Source organism: Notechis scutatus, chromosome 1 (genome assembly GCF_049901735.1).
Source record: "Notechis scutatus isolate UNSWTSFEM ecotype Mainland chromosome 1, rNotScu1.2, whole genome shotgun sequence".
NCBI lineage: Eukaryota > Metazoa > Chordata > Lepidosauria > Squamata > Elapidae > Notechis > Notechis scutatus.
In genome coordinates, this window is record NC_142009.1 from 118697832 (window position 1) to 118707343 (window position 9512).

Here is a 9512-nt window from a genome sequence, read left to right on the forward strand (position 1 = left end):
TATACTTTGAGGCTGAGAAAGGAACAATCTCTCTTTATGAAAAGTAAGCAATTACACAGTCAGAAAATCTGAACCGAAACACAATTTCAACCTTTTAACCTGACTCCCATTAATTACATAAATTTATACCATTTTGATGGCAATCCTAGCATTCATTATCACAATCTTCTTGAAAGAAAAATTACCCTCTTCTCATTTAACCCATCTGTTGACCTTATTCTGATGCTGATATGTAAAGCATAATTCAGCAAACCTGGACTTAGGCTATTCTTATATATTTCTGAAAAAATAAATTAGCTTCGATACCCTGAAATTATTATACATAAATCTATTACATAAGTTGATGGTTGTCTTGGGTGTGGCTTTATTTTGTATTAAAGTAGCATAATAATAAGACTTATGGTCTGTTTAGCTGATGATTATTGCTCTCTAATTTTTGCATTCCCAAGCAAACACAAAAATAAAACATTTTTCAATCTCATAGATGTGCTTCCATTTATGGCTAGTAGACTTTATTGTTTACTAGGACACACAGTTGTATGAGTCTCTTCTTTGGTTTAAATCACTATTGCATTGTGACATTGTAATGTATATTCATGTCAAAACATGGTTTGAAATCTCTAGAATCTAGCTTGGTTTTCTGCTCCTGGCATTGCTAATTTTTCTTTAAATAACAGTTGCTCAGCAGTTTCTGTCAAACATTCAATATTTCCAACCTTTCCAGGAACAGCACCTAGAAGGAAAGAAAAATTGGCAAGATTAAGTATCAAGCTAAATTACATCTAGAGCAAAGGTAAAGACAACCAGCCAGAAAGGCACAAGATTTAGGACCAATATTCAAGACAGACAGCTGGCTCTTGGTTCATCACAAATGAAATATTTATGGAGAATGGAGATAAGGAATCTGAGAATTTGCCTGTAGCTCTGCCAGTCCCTTGTGCAAAAATCAGACAAAAATGGTTAGTATCAGATGAACTTGAATGATAAAGTTTATTTTTCTTTGTGAAAGCTAGGGAAAGTCAAGTCTGAACACTTGCATCTCAGACTCAAATTTATTTTATCTTCTCATTGCCTTGGTTGCAGCTGTTCCTTCAATTCCCCAATGTCTGGGGTGTCAAATTCATGTCATCAGGGCAGAGTCACATGATGTATCATGACTTCCCCGCCCGCTTTGCTAAACCTGGTGTGGACATGGCCAGCACGTGACGCATCCGAGCCACGGACCACAAGTGCCACCCCTGCTCAAGGTTATTCCTACTGCCCATCACCTTATCTCAGAGGGTTCAAAAGAGTGTTTTTGTTGCTTGATGCGCAAGTTATACTATGTTCTCTTCCATGGCCATGTATTGTATTTCCAGACTCTTCATGATTTCTCAGCTTTTTTCCAATCATCTGATGATCTATGGCTGCTCAGCATGCTCATTGGTTATTTTGAACATAATCCTTCCTCCTTTAGTTTTTTTTCCTGAAGTTTTTTGTACTTTTACAAATATTGGGGTTCCCAATCTCCCTTTTTGGTAGAGATGCTTCTGTTTTTTTGCATAAGTTATCATTTAATATAGAGGAATAGCATTTATTTAATTGGAAACTATTTGTGTAAAGAATAAAGAGGATAGCCTTGAGGGAGAGAGGGGAGAAACATTATTAAAGAGAAAATAAAATACTGATTAAGTCTGGGACAAAGAGAAAGTGTGCGCAAACATCTCAGACAGATGCCTCCCTAATTCCAAAAGAGAAAAGAGGGGAAGCAGAATCAGATTTGCAAAATTACTATATCTAAACAAAAGTGATCTTATTTATTTCGTGATTAGGTCTGCCTTGTGGAGTTGACAACATGGCCACTGGGTGGCTAATGAACAATACATTAAAGCCATCATGATGATGATGATGATGATGATGATGATGATATAGTACCATACAGAATATAATTAAAAGTAAAAATAATCATCATACTATGGTGCCTCAAAACAACCCACCCATCAAGAGGTACTTGAGTTCCCTTGGAATATACATGAAACATTATTATCCAGAACAATAAAGACTCAACTTGGATAGAGAAATTGGGCTGTGTTTCTCAATATGTTCTATGCTCAGTCTGTTCTTTTGTTTCTTGATTTGCATGATGAATGATGTGGTTTCACTGGGAACTCTACTTGCCTTCGAGTGAAGCAGACCTTTCCTTACAAGTGTTTTCTGAGTAGTGAAAACTGAGTTTCCACATATTCTTTGGTAGATATGAATAAAGTTACAATGTTATGGTGGCCCCATTGGTCTTGTTTTTTCATTGTTTGTGTATACTTTACCCAAACATTTACTGCAAGTGTACATTTAATTTATAATCATTAGGCACAGAGCAATTTCTTTTCCTCAACATCATCAGGCTAAGAAATACAAAATTGAAGATTCATTGCTCCCAAGAGATAACAGTATTATTTATCAACCAAAACTCTGAGTAGAAAGAAAGTATGAAGTTCAACTGGAAAGGAAAATCAATTAAACAGAAAGCTTTTTAGAAACAAACTTTAACAAAAGGAGGTAAGTGTGAAGAACATCAGAACAAAGAGCTTATAAATAGGGTCAGTTTATATTCCAGAAGAAGAAAAGCTCTAATTAGTTAATCAAAGAAATCAAATAAATGAAGTGATGACAAGAAGGTAACAATTGCTATTAATAACTTTTAAGTGGAACAGAATGTGAGACATGGAGGAAATCATTTTTATATGTATGTTTTAATATGCAGCAAAGTAATGAAAACAGTGATGGTTGGTGGGATGCAGGAGGCATGCCTTTTCTACTCTAGTCCCTATTATTTGGAACATTCTTCCTCCAGAAATTAGGGTAGTTCTGGGATCAGTGGCCCTAAAAACTTAGTCCAGGGTCTGCGGTCCCAAGTGTGAGAAGGGTCCATCTCCTGGTACTCTTCTAACAGGCATTGATAGTAATATCCTCCTCAGTTGTTCTATGTTTTAATTTTTATATTTGCGATGGACATTTACTTTAAATTGTCTTTAAGACTGTTCCCATCCAGAATCATTTGTTGAGATGGTTGGCCATACAAATTGAATAAAATCAATAAATCCAATGAATGTTATTGTAGTTTTACAATTGTAATCTGCTCACTGATTCTGAATGCACTCACTAACCGTGTGCGGGGAATTTGTTTCTGGTGGGGGATTTCTGATGTAGTAATTAAATATATTGCTTCAGTCATTGCACCTAATGTTCTCTCATGGGTTCCTTGTAGCCCTTTCTTCATTTGTCCTCCATCCTTTTGCAGCTTCAAAAGCAGCCAACCCTACTTTAATTTGTGGGAGGTTACCAGGGTTCAGTTTGGGCAACACTTTAATGATTTTAAATGATGAAAAGTCTCTCTAAAAAGATTTCAGACCTTATTAACAGTATTGCTTTGAGTACATGCATTATAGGTAGTCTTACAAAAATATCATTATAGTCAGCTATTAGGAAAATAAATCTAATTTATTTATTTATTTTGGATAATAGAATGGCATTTCTGCAGTGCTAGATTCTCACAAAACCATTTTTATTGACATTAAGAGTAAACCAAAGTCAATCAGAAAATCACAGCCTAATTTAAAATATCAAAAACTTTTCACATAGTCTTAAGACAGAATGCATTCACTCCTTGCTATTCTAGTGTGTTAATATGTAAACATAAATAGATGATGTATTAACATTAAAAAACAAACATGAACTATGTGTTCCTTTGAATTTGAGAAGCATCACAAAATGAAAATACACAAACTTTAATATTTAAATATGTTGAAGATGAATAAAATAATAGGTGTTGGTTCAGGTAAAAGGGTTATCCTTGCTGCTAATTATCACTTTCTTTCTCATTTTGCTTCAGGTACCAGTGATGACAGAAAATCAAGCACCATATCTTAAATCTTTTATTTTATAGTGTCAAGCTTTCTATTATCCGGGGCATAAACAATAAAACAAATGCTTCAAGAATAAAAGTACTTATATTAGAAACCATTTTTTTTCAACTCCATTCCACTATTAATGACTTTATTGTGCTAAAAATGGATAATCTGAAATTAAGTAGAATGGATAAAAATGAGAAAAAAAACATATCTAAATTCTAATTCTCTGGAATAGAAATCCAAAACATATTTAAGTAAGACCTTTAGTGAGATTTCTAATGCATATAGCAAATAGTAAGACAAACCATTACATTATTGCTACATTTACATATGTAAATATCTGCCAGATGTGATCATTATGTTTTGTCATAATGAGAGTCCAGAATCTGGAAAACAAATGGTATTTTAGTTAGAGGAGGCACACATTATACTATGCATACAGTTACATACTAACAGCATATCTTATACTATGTATGGTCATTCAGAAAGAAACACCTGCTGATTTCAACTGAACTTTCTTCTTGGGACATATGCATAGAATTATGGTCATATTTTCTTTTCTTTTAACGTTAAGGATAAAGGTTTCAAGAACAATAGGGACTTGGATGTGTATTATATCAGTTATGCTATTTCAGACACACATCTGTGGCACAGAGAATTCTGTTTCGTTGTCTTATCACTGGAGTAATACAAGACCTATGGGAATCTTCCCCATTTATACCATTTATACCAGGGGTGGGGATCCCTGATTTATACCATTTATATAGCCCCTTATCTCAACTTTGGAATGCTTGGTGGCTCACAATAGAAAAAGCAAAATGTATGGAATATTATGAAAATAACATTCCAATGACATCAAGGCCCCTAAAACTTTCAGAATCTTAATGATCAAATTTTACAGTTCTCCATTACAAATACCGTAGATTATAGCCACCTCCCCGAGTCACTGAAATAAACGCAACATTTTAGATAAGACTGATGTAAGTTCTGTTTATTTCAGTGAGGCTACTGTAAAAATGAACAAATCTTTGTATGGTTTGAATGTTGGAAATTTGTAGTGCTCCTGGAAGAGAAATATTACATTGTGGAAAAATGCCTGCATGCCTGTAATAAATTAAACAGTCTTCAAACGTTTACTTGAATGTATGAAATTTTAAAACAAAGAAGGTAATTGGGCTGTCTATGGAGCAATTAACTCTATTTCTCCATACAGTGGGTTCAAAAATCGGGGGGAAAGATAACATGCCACCCCATCCCCATTTACAAATTACAGATCTCACTTGCTTATATCTGCATTCAAAAATGGTTTGATGGAAAGACACTATAAAACAGGTGCTACAAGATGAATAACAAGATGAATAACAAATATCAGGTCATTGGCCTACTTCTCTGTATGCTTTTTAAAAAGCAGATCTGTTTCAATCCTACAGTTATTGCATAAAAGAATTGATAATTAACAAACTGTTCATTAGCTGTTCTCCCCAAGCCCGAATATTAAAAACAACTTTGAAAAATTTCGATAGCTTGTCTGCATTCCTTAGTATCCTTAGAACATGTAATGAATATAGATGACCAAAGATAGACTGACTGTCATTATCTGATAATGTCAAAGCCATGGCAACTTTAGAGCAGTTCATGCTGGATAAATGATCCACGCTAGTAAATTGAGCTGCTCTTTTAAGTCCAGGGCGGGAGTGGGTGGGAATGGAACTGTCCATTGTAATTGTTGCAATGAAAGAATTGAGAGAGTAAGATGGAGGAAAGAGTCTGTATGAGAAGAATATAAGTAAAGTACATTCTTCGAACTTTTTCAGACATTGTGGATTACTGGAATGCATAGCTTAACATACTAAGGAGCTCTACATATTCAAACATATTCTGCTCAGGTAAGGCAGAAGCAGAACTTCTAAGTATATTAAATTTTCTGGTGACGCCAGTTTAATCAGTTCTGCTCTGAAATGTCCATTCTGTCTATGTATTACTATGTCTATTATTACTGTCTATGTATTACTAGAGAAACTATGTTAAATCTGAGTAACTGGGACAATACCTCTCAGGCTCATAATTCATTTCTTTAATAATTAAAAACCTTGTACTCATTATCACATTTGCTGGTAATATTTAATGCCTTTAAATCAAAATTGGAATAGTTGATTTTGAAAGATAATAAATTGGTTGAAATGAGAACTAGAGGGTCAATGAGCTACAGTAATCTCTGAATGCAAATTTTGTGTACCAAGAAGGGTATCAAGGCCTAGCTAGATTTGATGGGGTCCTAAGAACCCTTATGTTGGACATGCCAATTGAGTGGTGCTGACTCTTTAGCGCTTCATGATACATTACAAGGAAGAAGTAGGGTTCAGATAGAGAATATAGAATTTACTCTGTGTCCCCTCTTTGTCCATCATTCTACCTATCCAAGTCATTGCTAATTAGACTTTTCTTCCCTTTTCTCCCTGGTACACTTGTACAGATAACACATTCTTTGACTTTTTGTAGTCAGAATGTAGTCAGCTATGACCTGCATTTTGCCTATCTCTGTAATAATTATCCTGTAAATAAACCATTCCCTCATTGTTATAAAGCTTGTTCCACTCAGGCTAGATTGCTTAAATTCAAACAAAGAATATTTCAATATACATTCTAATTATCATTCAACCAGGTCTCAGTCTCTTTCCATTTCCCATCATTCTGGTCTCTCATCTCTCCGCTCTCTTCAACTTCTAGGAAATATCTAGAATAATAATAAATGGTATTGTCTCTCTATCTTTTTGTCTTTTAAAAATATAGTTGTATTACATCTATCACACATGATTCTGAGCCTATCAACAAGTACAACATCCTGAATATAAAGGGTTCTTTCTTCCTTTTCTAAAACCTGAACCCATTGGACAGCAAGGGGAAAAGGAAACTGCAAATGGATATGAATAATAAAAGTGGGATACAAATACACACATACATGAGCTGCGGTGCCGCAGTGGTTAGAAGGCTACTTCTGCTGGCTGCCAGAAGTTTGGCAGTTCGAATCTCACCAGGCTCAAGGTTAACTCAGCCCTCCATCTTTTTGAGGTGGATAAAATGAGGGCCCAGATTGCTGGGGGCAATAGGCTGACTCTATAAGCCGCTTAGAAAGGGCTGTAAAACACCATAAAGTGGTATATAAGTCTAAGTGCTATTGCTATTGCTACATACATGCATGCATATATACAATACATAAATAGTGGGAGAAGCTGCTGCAAACCCAGTGGCTCTTGACTAAATATTATTACTGCTGTTGTTGAATGGCTTGTGGCTTCTTTTACAGAAGATAGTGCTGCCAACCTGTGGGGTGATCTTACTAATAGATTTGTCCAGAGGTCCTGTAATAAGTATATTGATAACAGAATCTAATAAACTGAGAACTTCATAAAGAGAAAAAATTCCACAGAAACTCTGTGGATGGCCAAACCAGATTTCCAAAGTAATCTAGTGGCAGAGTCATTCTTCAACACCTAAGTAATTTTGAGATGAGGGAAGGTGTGGGAAGGTGTGGGAAGAAAAATGGGTTATAGTAATAGTTGATTTCCACATCTTTTACCCAGACTGAAAAAAATTGCAAAACAAATGTGTGCATGCTCAAAATCTGAGCTGATCAAAGTGGATCATAACTGTCAAATGCCAATTATTGGCAATGTGATTTTGCATTTTTATTCGGTGAGAATAAAAAATGGGCTGAACTCTGGCAGATGTAGATTAGCTATTTTGTCTAAATGTTGCCAGATTCCTTGCCCAAAATGGAATTTGTGTCCATTTCTCCTTTGATGGCACATCAGAGCTAAACTGGGATATTGGCAGTGGCAGCTGCTGAGGAAAGGAAAAATGCTGGGAAGACAGAAGGCAGGTGGGCCTTATAGGCCATGTAGCAGAATAACAGATTTGGAAGGGATCTTGGAGGGCTTCTAGACTAACCCCCTGCTCAAGCAGGAGACCCTATAACATTGGTTGTCCAATCTCCTCTTAAAAACCTCCAGCTTTGGAGCACCCACAACTTCTGGAGACAAGTTGTTCCACTGATTAATTGTTCTGACTGTCAGGAAAGTCCTCCTTAGTTCTAAGTTAATTCTCTCCTCAGTAAGTTTCCATCCATTGCTTCTTATCCTGCCTTCAGGTGCTTTGGAGAATAGGCTGACTCCCTCTTCTTTGTGACAACCCCTTAAGATATTGGAACACTGCTATCGGGTAGGAAATGAGGGGAAAAAAGACATGTGCCTTAGCCAGCTTTTCCCTTAAAATAATTCTGAGTGTCTCTGGATTTTATTTTGGCTTGAAACCCAGAGCAATCAAAATGGTTTGTTTTTGTTTTTGTTGAACTGTAACAGAACCTGTGACTTAGCAGTAGGATATTTTTTTAGATTTAAAAAAACTGAAAAATCCTTTTCATGAACATTCCTATAAAACAAACTAGATCGAACGGGAATTAACATGGTTCCTGGAAACCTGGTTTTGCCCCATTTACCTTCTAAGCAGATTCAAAGAGCCCAATTGCTTCACTAGAGACTCTTCGGTAAAATTGGAAGTACTACACTAAGAGAAGAGGTCCTTGTGCGAGACTAAGCTGAAAATGCCATAATTAAGATGAAGTAGCACATAACCAGAGGGGGGAAAAAAGCCAAGAATCTCGTTCAAAGGATCCCTTTAGAGAATTAGATAAGAAGGAAACAAGTTGATAAGGAAACAAAGGAAAAATGTCACCTGAACCAGATAAAGGAAATTGGGCCTTGTATATCGCCTCTTTGAAGATTGAGAGACATACTGTCAAGGTAATCTTTATAGATTTCATAGAATCATCTTGTTAACACCTCATTCTCCCAATTACAACATAGGTACATTTTTACAAGGACAGAACTGTAAATTCAACACTAAGATGAATTACATAACTAAAATAGCTCCAATCAAGAAATGAAAATGGACCATTTTTAATTCATAAAAGAAGTATTAAGTGATGAGTATTAAAATAATTTTATATACAGATTGCTACCAGTTGTTTTTGCTGCTGTTTTTTTATGTTAGCTCATCATGCTTGCTAGAAGCAGTTTTGACACTTTGGTAAATGTGCATAATAAAATTCCAGTTAACAAAACTGTCTGTGAAGTACCCTAAGAAAATGGCTAATGATGGTATCATTACATTTACCATATTTAAATCAATGCTGAAACAGTTAGTATTCTGTTGCAGTTCTTTTTAAGTTTTGAGGGTAGCAACCAGGGGTGGGAGTTCGCCCTATTCGCTAGAACTGGTTGTTAACATTCTAAGCAGTTTGGAGAACTGGTTGTTAGAAGAAATTACTGGCCTAATCCTGTAAGGAAGGCAGGAAGGAAACATTTTGGTGTTGCTTACAGAAACTGCCTCTCCCTTAACCCTTATTACATTCTTGGCAAGACTAGACTTCCTGTCTCAGGAACTTCTCTGGAGTTTTTTTCCCCTCCTTTGCTGGTACTTTGCTCATGTGGAGTGACCATTTAAAGTTACAATGGCACTGAAAAAAGTGACTTATGACCATTTTTCACACTTATGACTGTTGCAGCATCCCCACAATCATGAGAGGCCAGGTGAGGAGATGCATGCCTCGATGTGAGTGATATTGAG